At 40.2% G+C, this 23,158-nt stretch overlaps 1 protein-coding gene across 5 annotated transcripts in view; it reads right to left on the bottom strand.

The window, feature by feature from the left end:
• The window catches only part of SORBS1 (sorbin and SH3 domain containing 1), a 167,375-nt gene extending 144,596 nt beyond the window's left edge, over positions 1-22,779 (bottom strand). The window contains exons 1-2 of one of the 5 annotated variants that reach the window (XM_050305549.1): positions 22,642-22,663; positions 21,799-21,891 (exon numbers count right to left, since the gene is read on the bottom strand). The gene's annotated coding sequence lies outside the window, so the exon portion shown is untranslated. Of the gene's footprint in view, positions 1-21,798; positions 21,892-22,641 lie in introns of all 5 variants that reach the window. The other 4 variants (XM_050305551.1, XM_050305573.1, XM_050305565.1 and 1 more) reach the window with 4 other exon arrangements.
• Between the last annotated feature and the right edge of the window lie 379 nt (positions 22,780-23,158).

The raw sequence follows: 23,158 nt of genomic DNA on the forward strand, positions 1-23,158 counted from the left end.
CAGTCACAATAAAAAACAAGTAAACATGGAGCTTCCACATGAAGCCATTTCAAAGATTACTTAAACAAGAATAAACCAGCAAACTTTCCAGAAGAGGACTTACAATAAATATTCAGACTTCCATTTCTAGTGTGAGAATGGGTCTGAGGCTTTTCTTGTACAATATATTTTCCTACATAACAAGAGCCTCTGCATTAATAGAAATTAAATATTCATTAACTAACTGTACTTGGTATGCAAGCCAGCACAAAACAAAACTTGCCTATTGTAGCAAAAAATGAAAGCAGACATATTCAAGAACCTGGAGTGAAAAACTTTAAAGGGGATATTAATGGACTTCGATTTATCAGCTTACTACAGAGTTTCAGCATTTTCAAGTGACAGCAGCGTGCCATTATAACTATGAATACAGTAATATTTTCCCAGCTGTTTTTACAGCCTTTTGCTAACGACTGCTCAAAACCAGGTGTTTTGTCCTCTCCATGCGGTTCATTCTCAGAACAGTGTTATTGACTTTTTCTATTCATGATATTCAGAGAGAGGTCCAAGGTATTTGGGAACCCAACTGTTATTAAGAATCCTATGCCTTTCAGCACCTGTGACATTCCCAGTAAAATAAACAAGGGAATTTGACATTTCAAACGTAGCTTTTGAGACAAAATAGCTCTTTGGAATTTGGGGCTTAAATTTTATAACGTGGTATGCTTCTCTCAACACCACTGTCCTAACCAATGATTTTTCCTTGTGTTTTGCTACCAATTATCCTCCTTTGTCCCGATAAAAGAATGTGCTAGAAATATCATTCCCATACAAAGCACTTTAACTAAGAAACAAAAATCTCTGCTGCTTCAGATTAAAAGACTTTGTCCAACAGCTCAAAGACAAATATACAAAGCTCTACCATGTGGTCAAGCCCTGGGGAATACAGAGCCACCCGTTATTACTGAGAGCTACTCTAGCATGGCATTGTTGTATGTTAGTAAAGATTTCTCTGACTTCTCTACCTTTAACACTTTTAATGATAAGTGTTCTTCAGCACCCAGTAAATTCCAGGTGTATTTGACAATGTAATAATTTCCAAGGGTTACGGGGAAAACAAAATATTTGACATTTAAAAGTAAATAAAGAAAAATACCTCCAAACAGTGTTTCTGAGGAAGTGTTTTGCATTTGTCTTCAAAGAAGTCTTAACAGAGAATGAAAAAACATGGTCACTGTGTGATGCTTGAAGATATAAGACCCAGGTAGACCATTCAAAATTCTCCCCTTGTAATTCACTTCTTGGTTTGAACAGCCTTGTTGAATGGGTCAACACACAAATCTGAGAGAGATCAAGCTCTCTCAAAGTTGTTCAGCAGCCTTGAGACAAACGGCATTACTCAGACTGCCTCTTACACATGCCCAACTGGTGCTATGACTACTATGCCATTCTAGTTCAAGATCACAATAAGCATTTTACACTAGTAAAATTCAAGAAAAGCCTGGCTCTTACACCACCAGTGGAGGAGAATAAACAATATTTCATACTTATCACTGGCATTTGAATACAGCCCAAAGTGATATCCCAAGTAGGTCATATGATTCTCAATCTGCATAATCTGAGTTTTAATTCTGATATACGTGGATGTAACAGCAAAGTCAAGAACAGATGAACTTATGGTTTAGCTGAATTTAGCCATAAGCTTGAAAGGGAACTTCTCCTTTGTGCAAGAACCTTCTCAATTGACTATTAAGAGCTTAGTGACGATTTTCTGAGATACACAAAATCTATAATCATCATATATCTAAAGGTCTCCAAACATCTAAATATTAAAGTATCAAAAAATCCCACTGCTTCACAGCTGAATTTTTTAAGAGGACCTATTCAGGACTTACCCAATTCTGCAACTTCTTAAGTTTTTGGATCTTTTCTCATTTCTCTGCTAGGAGAAAGATGAAGCTAAGTAGTAAGATCAAAGTAAAATCTTAAAAAATTTTCAAGATATTTCATTGGAAACAAATAGGTCTTAAAGGACTGTCTACTGAACATGTGCCTGAAAGATAAACTTGCAAGAACTCCAAGCTGTACAAAAGTAATCCAAGGAATGGCAGTATTTTGAGGCATACAAGCTGATGAGATATCAACAATGGATTTCTCTCACAATTGCTAATGTCTCTTGTAAGTATTTATTCATATCAATAGAAGAAGCATAAAATGGCTCCAGACTGAGCCCAGCTGGTGTATAAGTGGCACTGGCTATATAGGTGTATAAGTGGCACTGGCTATATATGTGTTCTCTCAGCCTCATATCCACTCCAGCCCATCTCTATAACATGGTCTTACTCAAGCTGGTGACTCATAATACTTTGAAAAACAAAGACCAATAACAAATTCAAAGCCTTTCACCTCTTCTTCAGTAATTTGAATTGAATTACTAATTTCAAAAGTCTACAAAAACCTGTTGTGATTTCACTCTTGTTTTGTGGTCTTCAGGGATGCTTTCAGGCTAGTTCTTAGTATCCAGCAAGCAGCTATACAAAGATATTTAGGCACCTAAAGATACATGAAGTCTCCTAATTAGATCTGCAGTATGAATTAGGACTCTAATTTACTTAGGCAATTCTGAAATCCCATTTAGTCTAATGGCTCTTAAGCAAATAAATACCTTCCAAAATGTGACTCCAGGTCACTTAAAGTATAAAGATTATAACAATGGATGTCAGCAGTCAGTAGTCTCAACACAAAGGCTGCACGTCTTGTCAGAAGTGCAATTTGCCCTTTAATTCCAGAGACAAACCCCATGAAAGAGGAATAAAGGACTTTCTAGAATATATAGGGAGGAAACTGGGCAGCCATATTAGAATGACCATTTGCAACTTAGAGGTTCTGCACTTTCAAAGGAGTATTCAGTGTCATGAAAGACTATTATTTCTGATTATATCCAGCATAAGTATATATAATCACCATTTTTATAACATTTTCTTCCAAGTTAAAAAACCACATCATCTCATTTATTACTAGGGAGGATTCTGAACAAACACCAAATAGTGCCTCAGACATAAAAAGACTCAAAATTATTTCCTTAGCAAGGAGTAGTGCCAAAATAAAAATACTCTCAAACATATATACTTTGCTTTCCACCCTTTGGGGATCCACCCTAAGGGAAGCTGTCCAGGGAGCAAATATCCAGCTGCCATGCCCAGGGCAGCAGATGTCCTGTCCTTACACTGGGTTTCTACAGAGCTGCCATAATACAGGCCCAAGGACGAAAGCTTAAAGACTTTAGATTCCACTGCAGAACCAGCGATCTTCTGCACCCACCTTCACTGTGCTCTAAAAAGAGAAATCGATGCTTTCCTGAAGGCTGAGTTGTGAAAGCTGGAATCAGTGGCTGCAATGGTTTAAAAATGGCTGAGTTCTGTCAAAGGCAATGTTGATTAACAGCAACAAGGGATGTAATTTTTTTAATGGAGCCGCTTCTAGGCATAGAAGGGTTTCATTCCTCAGTAGCTAAACTGAGTGATTTCCAGATGTGGTTCTAAATAAAGTGTTTAAAAAAACATAAACCCAGCCTGCACCTGAAAATTCCTGTCTTTTCCCTAGAACAATGCAGAGAAGAATTGCAAAACAGTGTAGCTCCCTCATTAAACTGGCCAATGCACATAAGCACAAATGAAATCATGCCTGACTAAAAAATATTTTCTAGCTACTCACTAAAATAGCTTTGAGAGACCAGGTCCATACATGGAATAAAATGGCTTTCGCTGCAGTCCTAAGCCAAACTCTTCTCTGGAATGACATTTTAAGTAATATAAACAGTTTAAAGGCAAACGTAGAGCAGAGCAGCCTAGTTTTATACAATCAGTGCAACAAAACTGAGATTTATTCTGTGCTGAATTAAGCTCTTATTATTGTTTCTACTTTAAAAGGAAAAGTATCAAATGCAACAATTCCTACAAATTTATCTTTCACAACAAACACTTACATAATCTATTTGCAATCTCACCAAACAAAAGTAGGCCCAAGTCAACTGGCAGATTTTTGGCCCCACTCATTTGAAAACAGTGTAAGCTTTGCCCTTTCTACTGTTCAAACAACTTAACTGGTGGCAGGAGTCCTCCCACTGCTTCTTCAATAAATTTTGCAACAATGGTCACATAAAGCTCTAGCAATGCATGACTTAGATGCAAATGGATGCTTTTCAAAAAACCTGCTCGAATCCTTCAACTTAAATCAGAAATTCACAATCTGTATTTAGAGACAAAAATCCCTTTCAACGTTCCGTAACATTCAGAGCACAATGGGATGAGTCATTAACCCTCACGACTTCCTGGTGCACTGTGTACAGCCATTCTCATGTTATTTGGGAGCAGAGGGGAGAAGCAAGAGAAAAAGGTTCATCAGCAGCAGACAGCAAACAAATTGTAAATAACACTTCCATCTTCTAGTCTCACTTCACAAGCAGTTCTGAAAGCTTGTAAATAAAGCCTAATGTGGATTTATGTAGAAACTGAAGGACAAAAGTTACCAAATGGAAAGTGTTGCAAAGCCACCTGAAACACAGCGCTTGGCAGGGCCTGTTCCCTACACCTGACTGCCTTCCCAGAACTCAGACACATTTCTCTCTTCATAGTGTCCTGGTGCAGCATTTTTTGCAGCTGAAGACTCCACAGCACATCACAAGCATTGACCAAAGCATGTTTCAACTCAGGTTACATGTGCGGGGGTGGATTTGATGTGATAATCATTCCTTCCCATTTCACACATGAATTAACGAAGGTGTAAAATGGTGGGCAGACAGCAACAGGAGCACAGGGTAAGCAAGGGGTGCCAGCCAGCCCAGGCAAGCCAGGGAAATAGTGGTGTGGAACTGAGAATCCTCACTCTGATAGTCATTGCATCACCCGCCTGTCACGGCGGCTCTCGTTCCTGAACTGTGAGGTAGAAGATTGAAGACATTTGCCCAACATGGCAGTCAGACTCTGACAGAGCTGGTATCAGAATCAGACACTGATTCAGAGCTCCTTTCTTTCAGCAGCAGACCACATGCTCTCTCTATTGCCACCTATGAAATGCACATGAGACTACACCACACAACACACACAGTGCACCAGAATGTGCCTGATAGGCAGAATGGGGACATTTTATGCCAAAACCCAGTACCTGAACGCATGGAAATGGTTAGCAGGATCTGTCCATCAATAACCTGAATCTCAGATGCAGCAGAATAATTGCTAAGAGACTGAAAAGCCTGTCAGAAAACAGAAATCAGAACAGTAGTGACGAAAGAGAAAAATAAGCAGATGGTTATATACTAGACCAGGATAGACAAGTGTTTAGGAAAAATGGAATGCCCAGGTTTAGCCAGAACAACAGCAAAACCCAGCAAGAAACAGTTGCTAAGTTTTACTTCAGATAAAATTTCAGAACAGCAACATCACCAACAAAGAATTACAGAAGCAGGGAAATTCGACTTTAAATCTGGGTGAGGAAATACAACTGTAATAATTTAAAGGACAAATTTCACACAGAACATTTGGAGGCAGGAATTGCAATCGTGGGTCCTGGCCAGCATGAGTCTGACACACATTTTTATCATTATGGTAGAACTTCAATGGATGATTTTGCAACTCAAAACAGCCATTCAGAGCACTGCTTTGTGGTAGGATTTGCACTGAAGTAACGTTTTTTTGGCACACATCGTTCAGGGCTAGGACACCTTGGTATCGTAATGAAAATAATCTTCACTTTTCCTTTGAAAGACAGTTAAGAGGGAGAGAAAGGAGAAACAAGATAATATTTAAAATTATTTATAAAGTACTTCAGATGATTAAGTACCTGAAAACCATCAATAACTAACTAATTTTAGTCTGAGATGTCCAAATTGTATCTCAGTTTTAAGATACCACAAATATATATAACCTTAAAGGATGCTCAGATGAGAGATTCTGGTTCAGACCTTACTAGTGAAAGAAGAGGAAGACAAAAAGGAATTCTGAGAGCACTCATGTTGCTCAGATACTGTTTCAGGGGAGAGGGAGGATCAGCTGTAGAGATATCCACATGTGAAAATCACAAAATGTTTGTAGATGCTTTTGTCTGTCATTAAACAATCTCTTACTGCCACTGAGCTCTTTACTGCTCACCATCATGCTTCTCAGGAGAGGAAATAAAAAGACCAGTGCCTAATGTTCCAGACAGAAACCACGACAATATATAAACAAAGTGCTGAATTTAAATTCTAGTACAGTCTGATTAGATTGAAAGACAAGTTAGAGTGAAATGATGTCAGGTTCAGTGAACCAAGCGTAAAGGTTTTAATGATTACATTGGCACTTTTGCCTCAGTTGCAGGCATTAGTGACTATACCAGATTAGGTCACCTGAGAATTTAAATACAATCATACATTTCTAATAAAAAAAAGGCACATGTGAGTAATGTAGCTCCATATCACCTTAATTACATACTGCAATTACAATTACAGCAGCACAGCTACTGGGATGTAATTATTGTGACTGAGCCTCTCCATACTCCATGCAGGTCTTTTCTCGGGAGCTTCGTGCAGCATCACCTGAACTTGCATTAGAAAATCAGTGACAAGAATCAGAATGTGAACTCTGTCCAGACATAAGGATAGGGTTTTTGCCACTCTGAGTTGGCTCAGAAATAGGATGAAAAAAATTTGATTTCTGTGTAGAATACTGAGGTTCCTTGAGGCAGGAGCTAAAAATAAGTGAAGTCATTTTCCCTCAGAGAAAATGGACAGTCACTGTACTCTATGGAAAATACACATTAGTGATCATTCCAAATTCATTATGACGATGGCTGTTAAGGCCAAAAAGGGCCAACTGAACTAAACTCACAGTATCCTTCTGCTGTTCCTGTACTTCTTAACAAGAGGATCTGGAATTCTGGCCTATCCTGAAGTACCTACAAAGACAGCTTTCTAGATACCAGCTTTGACAGCACCCCAACAACTTGGTACACACCACAGGGCTTGCTTCAGGGCATGCTGGTATGATGAATTTCACACAGAGAAGGCATTACTGTTCTTTTACATTAACTTTGTAAGGATATCTTTCCCAATTTAGTGTCAGAGTCCATCAGAACCACAGATCTCAAAGGTTGCCTTGGAGTAATCAAATGCAGCTCTAGTGACAGCAGTTTGCTCAAATCTAGATCAAAACTCTACTTCTAATCTTGCCTGGAACTTAAGCCTGAATAAAGTAAATCAGTACAGAAAAGAAGCATCACTCCCTCATCCATTTCCTAAAGACAGCAGCAACATGAAGAAGACCTGAGGCTGTAAAGACTCATGATTCTCCTCTTGTATTTCGCATTCTCCTCAATGTCTTCTCATGGTTGTTCTCTTTCTCATAAAGCAGCACTTGAGAGACATGTTCCCCATGGTATTTATAAACTACCAGTTCGCAGAGGAGCACCTTATTGCAGAAAGGCTGTACAACCCTCTCAGCTATGGAAACAACATGTGAGTTACCTGTGGTTTCACTGATGACACAGTACTCATGTAATTTGTAGTTCCTCAGCAAGGATAGCAGGCACATTTTCTTGCTCCAAATCCACAAATCCCTAAACTAGGAGAGAATGCTTTCCAATACTCTCCAAAGGCAGCAGAAGACTTAGAATAATTCTCACAGTTAAAACAGTTACCATTCACTCTGCAGAGCACTGAGTTGACTTGACATACAAATCAACCAAAAACCAGCACAGGTCGAACACCTCAGAAATCCCCAAAACATCTAATGGAAAACACTTTCTGGGCTATGAAATAGTTTAGGGGAAAAAAAAATCTAACTTTTTATACCTCTCTTAAGCTTCTCAGGGAATCAAATCAATTACATTGGCTAGCCATGCTGAGGCAATTGAAAATCATTTCCCAGAAGACATTACATACAGACAGACATAGTGTCAACCAGATACACAGAGTTAAACAAGCAAGAAGCAGGAGTCTAGAGTTTGTTTTCTGTCTGAAACTGAAGGACAGGGTGTGACTTTATGACTTACCTTGTTTCCTATGAAGGGAGGACAATCCTGGTCCGAACTGCCAGACAGATTCTGTCTAGCAGCATTCTCAGCCCTTCCTTCCACTTCAGCTCTGTGCACCTCCCTCACCCCCAGTCATACACTCACATTAACGCTGACCCTTTAACAAAGTCAGCTTTTATACAAGAAGACACAGTGGCAGGATTAGGGCCTGATAAAATGAAAAACAAAATCTTCCTGCTCAAAGAAATGGAATCATTCCCTGAAGCCAGAGTAATTACTAATCATCATCCACAGAAGCAAAAAAAGATGTTTTCTAAATGCCTCCATGTTCTGCATGGAGGCTATCTGTTCAACTGGTGAGGGAAAAAAATGTTGCAAGTTGGAGATTTTTTACTTCTAGCAAACAGTGGCTGCCTAGCTAATGTCATACAAAAAGATATGTTCAAGACATTAGTCAATATTTACTACCATAAATTATATCTTGCTTATCAGTTTAATATATATAACATTGCCTTCCATGGCATACATAAAGATGACCTTTTCAATTCTGTGCCACTCTGCCCTCTTTTTTTTTTTTTTTTTTAATCCCTAAAGGCCTGAAAACTGTTTAAAACAAGAAAGAAAGGTATTGGGATTTTTTTTTCTGGCCACTTGTTCTTTTAATTTAAAATATCACTTGTCTTATTCTGTGGTGTCCTTAGATGTCTTAGACATAGACTTGAAGCTTCAGTCATCTACCTAAGCAAGCTGTTACATTCTGGCAAACAACAACCTTTTCTCCCAAATGTTGTTCAGGTGTTCAAAAGCCTGAGGGTTTTGTTTGGTTTAAACTTTTAAGCCATCAAAATATAAATATTTCTTTCCTGGACAGTTAGTTGGCTTTCATTCTAGTAGGTCATCAATTATGCATATACTCCAGAAGAAATTATTTTTAAATAAAAAAGGAAAATAACAGGAAACAAGACATGCTTTTCTTATATGGAAGAAAACCAGAGGTACAAAGCAGAGGGACCCTTTGGGCCTTTTTTATTAGAACAGGAAAAAAACCCCAACAATAAATCATAAGCGTACTTTTTTATCTTTTATAGATTCCTTAATGATAGCTTGCAGAAGTCCCCAGAAGGACATTAAATATTTCATACATTTAGTGCATCCACTAAATACCAGGGGCTTACAGAAATTAACAACCCTCTGCTTGTGGACAACCATCTACCAGGTAGTTAGCTGCTCTGCAAGCATATCATAAACAATTTTTAGATTCAAAATTATATTTTCTTATGAAATATTAAAGTGGCAGGAAAGGAAGTTATAATAATATGTGCATAACAAGTAGAGTTTCTTTGGATTAAAAAAATTAAAATGTAGAAAGGATTTTTTAGATTAGGGAAGGAAAACAGTTGTTCATGAGTCCAGCTGACAGGAGTATGTGTGCTGAATCTCTTCTTCCTTTGGCTAACTGTATTTGTTTTCTGTTTCCTTGTGCTCCTCTGCTCTTGTGCTTCCAGCTTTCCTAATTTGGACATGCAAAAGCTGACCAAGGACTAGTTATGTAGATGCTTTTCTATAGTAAATGGAGTTGGGATAACTAATTGTTTGGAGTAACCAGAGAAAGCTACAGTGAAATATGAAGAAACCCACACGATTTATCATTCTGCTGTTCCTTGTCCAAGGCCTGTTCTTAAGACTGTCCTCTTATTCTGGTTGGAACAGCACAGAGCGCAAGAGTGTCCTGGGCCACACTTGGGACTCCCAGGCACAAGAGCTCAACTCCCAGCAGGGAGACTACCCACCTCTTTTTCATAGTCTCAGTGCACTCTGTGCAGAGCCCTTCTCTCAACAGAGGTCCACACTTGTGATACACACTAGGCCAGCAGCTGTCACAACAAAAACTAACAGTTCATTCTGCCACATCCACATCCCTGCTTGATTTGGAGTTGGCCCTTAAAAACAAAAAAAAAGAGCCAGGTGCAAACTGATGAACCCGAATACCCTTTAAGCTAGTCATCCTTAACAATGCTAATAAAACAGGAGTAAACTTACATGAGCACTTTAAGAGAGCCTGAGCATATAATTCACACCCCAGGATGTGAGTGCTGTGGCATACTGAGGGAGTTCAGCATCATTCAGTTTGAAATTCAGGAAACAGTGGTTCTTCTACAGGAACCAGTAGGGACCTTGGGAAGATCCAAGGCACTTGTTAACTTTACCCTCACGTGTAAGGTGAAGAACTTACACCTTCGCATGTAAGGTGAGTGTTTGGAGCACAGAATGGTTTGGAGAAAGTGACAGTCTTATCTTAGTTGTTCTAATGCCTGCGGTATCCAGTGAACTGAATTAATGTGTGATTAGTGATTGAATGGCTGCTCCTCTGTTACACTGTCTATCTGCCTCAGAGTCTCCCTGTGTTAGCATTGTTCTGGGAGCATAAACAACAGTCTCTTGACCACACAAGGACAGTTTTTGCACATGTTCTCTGTTGCATACAACTAAAAAAGAATTTTTTCTCACTCACACTCAGATCTGGCATCAGGCTGGACTCCAAATAGTTCAGCTATGCTTTGGGTTCAGGTCTCAGCATCAGGCATCAGCACTGTACCCAGCTGGGTTACAATGCAGCTCTTTAAGTCTGTGTGATATAGCACGTACCACACATCCAGAATGGCTTAATGGAAACAGAAGCCCTCAGTGGGAAATTACAGCTTTTACAGGAACATATGGTCCACAACCACTCAGAGGCTAGAAAAGTGTTTACCTCAACATTTCATGGAGGGAATTGAAAGATAACATACACTGCTTCTGAAAATCTCGTGACTAGCAGACTTGTACAAAACACTGACAAAACAAAAGAAAATGTAGAAAGTTCCAGTATTCAGAGTGGAAGCTTATGGTAGGGAAGATGATTAAATCAACTCCAGCAATTACTTTTTTTCCCACAAAGATAGCGTCTCACAGTTCTATTGTACTTTTCACTCACAATGACTCAAAAGTCACTCCCATAAACCACACGTGGTGAAAGTTCCTGTACTCACTACAGGGAGCACAGATGCTTCTGGGGTAGATTACAACAGATTCTTGGAACTGGGATTCTACAGCATACTCAAAATGAGGGGATATTGCCAGAGCTAATATCACTCTACATTTGCAAAATGCCATGTAAAGACAACCAGATCTCTTGCTCACATTTTCTCTTAGGAGCTCAACAACTACTTGGCCACGGATAGTATCACAATCAGCATGCACCTATCAGTGACTGCCTTGCACTGAGCCATCAATATTGTTTACTGCATAATTTATGTTTTCATATTAATTTACATATTAGTTGTGGACAGAGCACCCCTTTCCTGCCCTAAAATCACCTTGAGCACTAGCACAAATAAACCAAGAATCCTACTGTACAGTAGCAGGCTGGAGATAGGAGAGTGGAAGTATAAAAGAACGTTGTGTAATTTACACTTGACTCTGTACTACATCAGTAACAGCGCTGGAAATAGAAACCTCCCCTATTAGACACCACATCAAGAGGCGTGACAGGTGCTTTGCAGAGCCCTGTTCCAAGGCATGTGTCAACTAGAACGTGGGCATAACATCGCAGGGAGGCAGGGATGGCTGCTGAGACAGGCACAGCTAAGCTTGGTGGTGAATGCTTTCCCCTGCATCTACCCTGTATGCAGTCACCAGCTTGCAGGAGGTGAATTTGTATCATTCTGTCTGCACCTACGTGATGACGAAAGGAAGGAACTTGACAGTGACTCGCTTCAAATAGAGCCTTAATAATGAAAGGCAGTGATCCCCAATGCTCTTTATTTGAGCAAAATGTTCTTCATTTCAGTGGTAGCCTTCCCAAATACAAAATTAATTGCATTCTCAGACTTGGCCTTAGTTTACTAAGCCACTACAAACAGAATTAATCAATTAAATCTGAATTAATAGAAGGATAGACCATGATTTGGCAAGATGCCATATAAAGCAGACTTTTCACAGGATTAAGCTTTGTCTGAGAAGCAAAATGGCAACCAAAGGCTAGTTCAGTATGAACGAGTCACCCAAGATAAGGAGGTCTGTGACACCCAGCAGCTCAAGCAGTGAGGATTTCTTGTCACTCAATGCTAGGAGACAAACAGAGGCTCTGAGGTGTCCTTGTACTCAGGACTCACAAATTACTTTTGCTGCCAGGTGACTGTTGTCTTAGCTGATGTGCCAGAGAAGCAGCATGATATTTTTGAAGGTCACAAGTCTATATAAAATCATTATGGTTGATTTTTTTTTTTAATTAAACAACTAGATTTCACTTCAAAAAGCTTTACCAAATCAACTTATGTAAGTTATATGGGATCCAATTGCTGAGCACTCAGCCAGTATCCACTAACACTGACTTTGCTTTAGCTCATGCAGCAGGGAGCGTATTAGAACACCTGGGTCTTAAAGCCTGTAATTGGCCTGAAATTCCTATAGACTTCTTCAGTCTTCATCGCAAGGGTGAGGTACCTCATGGCCTTCTGCTGCTACTGTACTGCAACTGTACTGAAAAATACTAGTAGAGGCATAAAACTAACAACAGACAGGCATGAAATCCTTTGTCATAAAATTTTAGTCTTCCTGTAAAAGAAATAAAACTATCTATGAAACATCCATCATATATCTTAGTCAACAGCTTGTAAGCTTTAATAATAGAACAAGGACATATCATGAATTAGTCACAGGATTTCACAGGGCTGAACTTAAAACCTTTATGAAGACTAGACTCTGTAAATTAGATCACATGGTTTTTAAAAACAAAACAAAACAAAAAACCAAACAACACAACACAATAATTCATCTAAGAAGGTAGCGAGATAGTGTTTGACAAAAGGGAGGAGAAATGTCACCCATAATAAAAAAGAAAACTCCAGTTCTAATGACAGCCAACAAGTAAACTAAAATGTTCATTTAAACATGTTAAGATTGGGGAAATTTCCAACAGCTCTATGTTGGGAGGGAGAGACAGAGACGCCCACATTGTCTTTTCTTACTGGAGAGCGAGCAATATATGTGGCACTCTCCAGAGCTCCTCCATCAACTCTCTTTTGAGGAATCTGTACAAGCCCTAAAACCCCAGGAAACACTGAACCACTCATGACTGGACCTTCCCTGTGGGCTGGCCTCTGGAAATTGCAAACATCCTCTCTTTACAGCAGAGAATCTCTGCTGTGGTGGGGAAAATCACAGGGCAAATACTGTGGTGTTCAAAAGGAGTTTTTCCCATTTGCTGTGAAACATGGCAACTGTGTTATGGCAGTAATGGGCTATTTCATCCACTGAGCCTCAAGTGTTGCTTAAAAGAAACTACAATGCCATTGCAGCATTCTCTCTCACTCTCTATTAATTTCAGGCCAAAGTATTTAAATTTAAAAATCAAACAGGAGAAATTATTTAACATCCTATCCTGACAACTCAGCTCAAAATCCTTCTGGATGAATCTAGCTGATTGAAGGTAGTGAGGTTGTTTCCATCAACCCAAATAAGCTTGGATCAAATACTGGGTCTCTTGAGCTGGCAAAGGCTAGAACACAGCTAACAGTTATAGTCTGATGAAGCATGAGTCACAAAATACCACAGCTCACACTGTGCCTGAGCTCTAGTGAGTGCAGTATCAGCAGCAGCACGTTTGTTCAGATCAACACAATGAGCGCATGCCTGACATGATGGTTTTCACTGGGCACAAATACGCAAATCTGAGTGCGCTCATAGCTTGTTTGTTCTAGTAAAAAACAATGAAAGACAGAAAGAACAAAAGTGAAGGCTGTGAGATGGCAAAGGGTTGTTGTTCTCTCTAATAAGGCCTCACAACATAGCAGGTGATTCTCCAGATGCCATCTCCCAGTCTTACAAATGCACACATCAAGACATAACTCCATAAAACACTCTCCCAGCGAGAAGTTGGAGGAGACGATGAGCCACTGAGGTGCTTCTACTCCTGCCAGCAATCTGACTGCAAAACAAGAGACTTGGATCCTTTTTAATCAAAATTCCACCCAAAGAGAAACAGCCATACAAAATATGTACATTGAGGAAAACGACTTACTGGCAGGAGTGCCATGAGTTAAAGCCAGCTGCAGGGAGAAGGAACACCTCTGCCTCATTCATTTCCTGCACAGAACAGAGTGATTTTATGTGGAATGTCTGACTGCTAAGTCTATTCCACTTTCCACCCTTCAGAGCTAAACAACAGTATTCCCTTCTGTCTCTCCATTGCTTCTAACCCAAGAATCTCCAGCTAATTTACCTGCTTGATAAACCCCTCCTCTTGGAGTTCTTACTACTGTTTTGTTTTAGCACCAAAATACAGAGTCACCTTTTTTTAGAAGATCACAATAATCATGTAAAAATACATAAATTTCTCAGCTAATTAGAAATAAAACATAAGCAACATGATTTAAGTCTAACAATCACTCATTCAGTACCATAAACACAAAGACTGATGGCCAGTCATCTGTCCCCTTCATATCCATTTGTTATACAGTGGGGTACAGTGACCCAGGAATTGTAACAGGAAACACTCTTTGAGGGCTTTGTATCCTTTTTCTAACTATAAATAATTTTAAAGAAAACAAACACAGCCTTCTGATTAAAATACTGACAATGCTTTTAGAACAGTGTTCCAGAGACCACCTAGTAAACTAAACCAATAAATAATATAAATTTTAAGAACATTTAATAAAAAGCTTACTGTTAATAGGTATATCCAGGCTAGAAGACCTCTTCTATCACGAGTATCAGTCATACAGTCAGTAAGAGAGCCATATTTCTCTGAAGATGTTGTGAAGTTTCTTTTCTTTCTGAGTACTTTCAGGAATTTTTTCTATGGATAATATATCTCATGATTGGATAAGCAGCGTATTGTTTATGGAAGTCTTCACAAAGGAAGTCTCACAAAACTATGTGGGCTAAGAAAGAGTTTAGAGTGCCTGTGAGGTTTTTTTTCTGATAGCTTGGTCTCATATCTGTCTGAGACAAAAGAAGACTCACTACCAAATGCAAACTGCCCATTAAAGTCAGATTACAGACCAAAGCCAAGCTACAAAGGAAAGGAAAAGGTGGCAGACCATCAGACCCCATGTCATTCCTCAGCAAGAGTCCATGTCAACAGCACAATTCCCCATGGTCTTTTCATCCTCCTCCTAGTCCCCCAGCCCAACCTTCTCACTCAGCCCAACAGCATTCTGGGTTGATGCTGCCTCTGGTGTATTTGTACAAGGCTTATTCTTATGAGGACTTTGATCTTAGTTGGTGCCAGGGTTCTTTGAATCCAGGCAATAAAACAGGAAAAAGGTCAATAATAATAATACATTGTTGGTGTACACATATGTGCAACTGCCATATGTGTAACTAAGCACCACTTTTAGGAGAACCACAACACAATTTTTACAGGTCTTTGAAAAATCTAGATGGTACAATAGCAAGCAAAATATTTTGTTGACATGCTCAAGATGTTAAATGCATATCCAAGCCTCTTCAGTGTCCAAGGATATGTGATTTCCAGGTTTGGAGTCTCTGATTCTATGATTTTTTTGTACGTTTGTATAGTTGGCTGGAAAGACTCCTAACTTGCAGATATGCCAAGAGATGGTGCCTCATAATACAGCAAGGTAGGACACAAACCATGTGTTCTTCATGAATGTTTGTCTACCCCAGCCTTACAGCACCACACTACTGTTGCTTGGTACATCTTATCTTCTCAAAAGCAAATTTTCTGCCAAATGGATTCACATTTATTGTACATTCATATAACATCTTACATAAGGGAAGCACAAATCTGCTGGACATATAAGTTCTCAAAAAAATTATTATTTGGTTACTTACAGAACAAAAAAGATTCAGAGAGGTACTGAAGAGAGAAGACACTGAAGCAAAGATAAAGGGAGGAAACAAATATTAACACAACCTTCATTCTTTTTAATCTTCTACTGGAAGTGATACAAGTTCTTATTGTGATAAGTACCAATAGATAAGATAAAAAAAAAATAAAATAAAAAGGTGTAAAATATTTAGTGTGTTCTTTTAATAATTAATCAGCCTAAGAGCTTTCAGTCTAGTTGTACTGACAGCACAGCCAGACTTTTCAAGAGAAGAAACAAAACTAAATATCTAGTCAACTATTAAAATGTGTTATTAGAGTACTATTTCTGTCACACTGCATCAGGAGAAACTGCGATACCTAATGATTTTTCTCTGGAAGCTGTAACTCTGGGGCACGTATTGCTTTTAACTGTCCCTCAACATGTTTCTATGTGTGATATATTCTTTCTCCATTTTGCAGACTTGTGCCCGAGAGGTTTCTGAGAAGATATCTTCTCAAAACACATTGTACTGGCACAGGCCACTAAGCAGAAATTCTTTGCAATTTTCTTTGCAACACAAGACTTGACTAGCAATTCTAAGTTGATATACTGAATGCTACATGCTGTGTCTCTCACAATACATGATGGAGGGGACTCCACACAAAGATCTTCTCTAAGGCTTTTGGAGACAGCGGACGAATCCTCATAACTGTCTAGAGCACTGAATTCACTTCCTGGAAGGAACCTCAGGATGAGCATTCAGTGACACAGAAAATCTTAGACACAGAAAACACTGTGAGGAGACCCTACACAATACAGCCTCTAGTCAGCTCATCCAGCCTCACAGTGATGATTTCAGAGGTGCAAGATGAGGTGGGAATTGCACAGTCTCGTGTTACCTGCTGCAAAGACTTGTAACATTTTAGGCAGCCTAAGCTCACGCTCAGTTCAGACTCTGCTAGGGACAGCAGGATGTCAGACCCCAGGAGCCAGTGCATTACCCAGCATCTAGGACTTGGGTCATCCTCTAACACACAATGTAGACACCAACAGGTCACATTAATCTTCCTGGGGTTTTCTCCCCTGCCAAGCATTGGCTCTGATGCCTCCTGTCATGACCATACAAAATTCAGCTCGAAGTTTAGCAGAAGACTAAACTTCTGTGCCAACCACATTTAAATATCCAACAAGTGTTTGGGGAGCTCAGTGCTGCATGACTGGCTATTCTCTCAGTACAGTTAATGTTTTGTGACTGGCTTGTCCCCAAAACACAAGAATAGCTTTCCATGAGGAGTAGAGGTGCAAACAGATTTCAGCCAAGTTTTCAGAAAAATAACCATGGGTAAAACCAACACTTCATTCCATAAAATTCTACAAAATTAGTCAAAAAAGGGAAGTTACAAAAGAAGTTACAAGTACCACCACTTCAAAGACATGCCTTATTTGAGCAACTGCTTGCAAACAGTTTTCCACAGTATTTAAAGATATCAGACAGAGCACATCACAATGAAGAATATGGAGAGGAGGAAGCAGACCGAGTTCACTCCCTTGCTTAATTAACACCAATGATTAAAGGATAAATATCTATAAATTCACCTAGAATGTTTTTGTAAATATATTACTATCTACCATCAATGCTATACAAACTCTCAGCTGAATTGAGTATTTTTGAGATAATGACAGCTATCATTCCACATTACATCAAATAAGATTCTGTGCTCATTGCTTTTTCTCAGCTCTTCTAAACTGTGGGCTTGAGCTAAGTGAGAGCTAAGACTACCTTACATGACATTACTGCTACTGACGTAGCTGGGCAAAACTCCAAGTGCACAGTCCCTAAATCTGGCCTTTCTCTCTTAGGGCCTCACACAACTAACTTGCCCTGCTTCATTCGGAAGAACCATGCCTATGATTATAAAAGGGCACTTGAGTGTGAGGACCATTAGACTTGGCTTTCCTGCAAGGGCACCACCGGTGGTGTCTCTTGTAATGGTAACGCTGCAGACACTGGAAAGGGAAACTCACAAAACTCATAATAATAACTGACTAACCGCTACTTTTGACTCTCAAAAGCTAGGATCAATATAGACATGGAAACAAAGGAAAATTAATTCAAATGCTGGTATCAGCCTTCCTTTCCAAACAGTCATCTTCATCCTAATTACATTCATTCTGCTCTAGAAAAGCTGGTCCTTATCTGAATGAGTGTTGCAGTGTTTATTCAAAACCAGAATGGCCTTCTGGTCTTGGGGTGTATTTCATTTATATTACGTAAATAATTGATTCTTTGAAAGACCATTATAGCTATAAATCAAATCTGTAGACAAACTACATTTTCATGCATGCTGCAGTTTCCTGTTTTCCCATTTTGATGGAGGCACTGAAAAACCCCAGCTGCCACAGTACCGAATAATCTTCTCTTAGTTCTCAGGATAAGAGGAAGTGGAATTATTTCAGAAGTCTTCCTAACAAAGAAAAAATTTTAGCTACAGTTTGCTTTCTAAGATAAGGCCACTCACTTCAAAGTTTTTATTGTTTATGAAGAGGGCAAACATCAATAAACTGTTACAAGACTGGCTATGGATATAAAAGATAATTTCTTGTAGAAATTGCTTTACCTTTCCACATCTCATTTCCTTCAGTTGGAAAGTGATAGCAGAGCTGCCTGCCTATGCTGACATCTGTAGATAAGAAACAGATTTAGTGCTACACTGTAATTCTGCAGCTAGAGAGACTTCACACAGGATATAGAAAAAACTCACCTAAAAACCAATCTATATCATCTCCTCTTACTGTGAATGGGTAAGAAACCCAAACACCCAGGTTTATATCATATGCATTAGACAGATGTCTAGATATAAAGGATGAGAGAGAGAGAATAAAATACTGACTGACACATAGGCATTCACACACCCAAATTCTGATATGAAGTGTCTGATCTAAGAAGCACATCACAAACCAGTTTTTCTACCCCATTATTCTCATCTATTTGTTTTCCTAAACACATTCCAATGAACAGCATCCATGATGCAGGAGTCCAAAATTACTTAATCATGCCTTATTATATCTTAGTGAGATCACAAAAAGGCATATATGACGTTATTATTTCTTCCAGTATTTAAATAGCATTTCTGTCTGGGATGGCATGTAGTGTCTGTTTTAGCAACACTCAGCAACCACACGCAGAAAGGAGAATGAGGCATGACTGTATTTAGTTGGCAGAGTTATCAGAGAGTGGCTGACCCACTGTCCAAGCAGTTTGGCATGGATCAATTTTCATGCAAAAAGAACTGCGAAGTGCTGAAGAACCAAAGCATGTACGGCATCAGTGTGACACCTTCTTTGAAAGACACCTCCAGCAGCACATTTGACTCTACCGCCATGCTTGGATAAGCACTCTCTTGGCTGAATGTGAAGACATGACAACATCACTTCCCAAACCCTCTCCCCCAACTGATCCAAATACTAAGTCAGTCCAAAACCTGCTTATATTGTGGCATGCAGAAGGGTCACAGTATAGTCTGCAAAGGAGCAGAGGCTGAAATCATACTAATGTCAAAGGTCACGTTCATAAATTCCTATTTAGATATACAGACTAAGTACCAATCACCCAAGGAAAAGGCAAAGAGAAGAAAAACATCTGGGTATCCAGCACTGTTGAAAACCCAGGCTTTGGTTAGGCTCCTACTTCAGAAATGTTAAGTAGCAAGTAAAAGCCCTAGCATATTCTTTTACACAATAAGAGCAAAGACTAAAACAACCTACCCATGACTGAGAACTTCAAAGGCCTGAAGTAAAAACAATTTTCAAAGAACAGTGAACTTTATCCATGCTGCCAATGCATTTCCCAGCACTGAATAAATCCAAATCAAAAATCTCACGAAAAAAAAAAAAAAGCTTCTCTGCTGAAAACTTCTTGTCCGCCTCTTAAAGGTGCAGCAGTTGGCATAATCCTGCAGGTAGCCTCTCACTGATACAAATTACACTAAGCAATGAAAGTGCTGAGCCTGTCTTAACACTTGAACCACAAACAACATACACTGCACAACCTAATTCCATAATGCTCATTCACATATATAGCTCCACAGAAGTTAATGGGATTATGAAAAGGATTGAAGACTTCAGGATCAGACCATCAGAACCTCTCTGGCTCATTGCAAAGGACTCAGCAGGGAGAGAAAACACCATGATTGTTCATCCATCTTAGGAGATATATACTACAGATTTTGCTCAAAACAAACAATACCAGCATAGGCACTGTTTTGGTCTCCCATCTGCCCTGTGCTGTCATAAAACCAAAGAGGCATTCAGTGAAGTCAAGTGCAGAAAACTGAAAAATAACACCAGAGAAACAGAGAGAGACAGAGAATTAACCAGTGTAGTTCTCTGCTGCAGGATACCATTGAGACAAAGTATTCTGTAGTAGTTTCATCAATTAATTAGCACATTGTATACAGTAACATATCAGTATAAATAAGTTCTGTGACCAGTATCTGCTGCCATGTCCTAATAGTGACCCCAGTGTGTGCACACACACGCATGCACCCATGTACACAGAGCACATTCTTCAAAATATGACATGTAATTTTCACAAAGGTTTAACATTCCTGTTTTTTCCCCAGATTGAACCTTTGCAAAAAACAGTGAACTTGTAATTCAACATTTGCAGAATGCTTCAAAGTTTCTCTGAATTCTCCTTTCCCCCTACTCCAAATATTTTCCCTCCCCTACGAACAGAAAACACAAGAAGAGACCTGTTTATCACATGACCTTCCTTTGGAGGAATCCTTACATTTGTACTCTTTAAATCATTTACGTATCAAAGAAAAAGGAAGCTTCAAATAATATTCACATGGAGCACATAATTCTTACCTTTCTGACTTTTAGATTAGCCTCCTGGGCATGTGAAATTTATTAGGCACTGTTTCTTTCTTGTTCTAGACAGCTTAGGTGTGAGCTTGTGTGCTTCTGTTTATGTTTACAAAAAATCTGATGAATTCCAAAAAAGGCACACTTGCTGTGTTTTGACTCTATAAATATCACTACTTATATACTTTTATGGTATTACGAATCCATATTGGCTTTACAAAACAAGATTATCTTGAAAAATAGCTACTATTTAAAGATAATAAGTATACCCAGTGAACAAGAAAAAGGGAGTGAAAGAGAAATGGGATTCACTAGGGACATCAATGTGATACGTACATGTTTTCTGTATGTGTATCCCTGCAGCAGAACCAACGTGGTCCTGTTTCTAGATGTCAAGAGATATATCTGCAAGTAACCTTGAGCAAGCTAAACCTCCCCTTGCCTTGCCATATGTTCTAGGTAGAAAAGAGTCTGGGACAGATACAGTTTCTTTTTATGACAAGGTAGGAACAAATACAAGAGAGAACAATCTTCAAGTAGCATAATCTATAAAAATGAAATCCTAATATACCAATTATTTCCCCAAAACAGCAGCAGTAAGAGCCATACCAAGCAGAATAAAGAACCAGCAACTACAAGTAAGGAAACACTGATCTTTGGGCAGGAGAGTGAAGAACATATTCTGCTCAACACAATCCCACTATCAACCACCCGGGTTTCACTCTGGTGCCCTTGATTTGGGGGCTCCTTTATTGAGCCCATACATAGAGGTGTAACAACCACAGCACTGACACAAGCACAGGGCACTTACTGGTTAAAAATCAAACAAGGGTAACAGCAGGAGCCCAGGCAGTTTTGCTGAAATGAGATCTGCACAGCAGGGCAGGCATGGCTTTTCTTCATTACCCTAATAGCCTAATAAATAAATAAGGAATAGTTGTGTCCATGGTAATCATGCTAGTGATTTTTTTTTCCTTTCTGTTCCAAGATACCTCAGGAGAGAGGTAGCCATACCCTGGCTGCAGAATCTGATCTGTAAATAAAAAACTGAGACCTAAATGGAGCCCTTTCTATGATAGGATTTAACTAAAACTACTGAATATTCTCAGACATTTAAATCACCTACCATTCACCAGGCACTGGTGGTACCTGAAGGTGCTGCCAATTGTTTTTCACTCCTGAATTTCTTATGCGCTGATTGCAAAAGGTATTTACACCTCTGCAGAGAAGCACACAAAATACAAATTTTTAGAAACAATAGAGTTAGACTAACCAGAACCCTGCTTTCCACTTAAAGACACAACGGTTTCATACCCTGCCATTCCCAGTTTCTGTTTTATCCAAACTACATTAAGTGTTGGCTTCCTAAAGTACAGTATTCTGTATGTCACACGCAGGGCAGCATCCATGCGCCGCTGACTTGGTAATTGCATTATGTGCAGCCGCTGATGAATGAACAACCGTAATGCATACATCCTGGGTTTAGCTCTCTCGGGACAAGTAGACACAGACTCCCCACACCAGATTCACTCAGTTTGCTGAGTCCGAAGGTACACACACAGAAAATACCCGTGTGAATTCCCTCTCATTTTAAAAGCAATGTTGTAATCTGCTCCCCCTTTCCACTGACAGAAATACAGCACTTCTATTTACAAGCACCAGAAGCTCATTCCCAAACCTACTTCTCTGCATCTGCAATCTATTCTACCTGCAAATAACAAGGCTTGAATAAAGACTTACAAAAATTGTGGTGTAACAGCGACAGTGCCTCCGGATATTAGGGAAGAGAGAGGCGTGAATACCTCACAGCATAATGGCCCTTTAAAGAGCGACTAGTCCTTATGGGTATAAATAATCTCAAAAATAAAATGGACCCAAGGCGACTTCCACTGCAGAGGGCAGAAATGACCAGCTGCCACAGCCCCGGCTGCAAAAGCCCTGGCAAAGTTAAACGCGCAGACGAGCTTACCTCGGAGCGGCAGCGGCAGGCTCCGTGCCCGCCCGGACGGGACGCCGCAGCCGCGCTGGCCGGAGCTCCGCCGTGCCGAGCCGAGCCGTGCCGAGCCGTGCCGATGCGATGCGCGCTGCCCGCGCCGCCGCGGCTCCCCGGCAGGCGGCGGCCGCCCACGGGCACCGCCCCCCGGCAGCGGCGCGGGAACCACCCGCTCGGCGCCGGCACGGACAGAGCCCCTGCCAGCCGAAAGGAGGAGAGAGGGCCTGCGCTTTCCAGCAGGGAGAGCGAACCCCAGCCCAGCCGACCCCGAGGAAGGCGGGAGCAGCGCGGCGGCTGCCCGGCTGGCAGCCCAGGAACGGGGGGCGCGGCGGCCCCTGCCCGACCTGTTGCGTGTGTCGGTCGCTGCTGGTTCCCGGGGTGGTGAAATGTGCTGAGGATTGAGGGCTGGGAAAGCCGTGCACCGAGGAGATGGGTACACGGCTGAGCAAAGGACTTTCAGTGCAGCCATCGGTGTGCCGATTGTGTGTCATTT

Source organism: Myiozetetes cayanensis, unplaced genomic scaffold (assembly GCF_022539395.1).
Source record: "Myiozetetes cayanensis isolate MyiCay16 unplaced genomic scaffold, myiCay2020 scf10, whole genome shotgun sequence".
Lineage (NCBI taxonomy): Eukaryota > Metazoa > Chordata > Aves > Passeriformes > Tyrannidae > Myiozetetes > Myiozetetes cayanensis.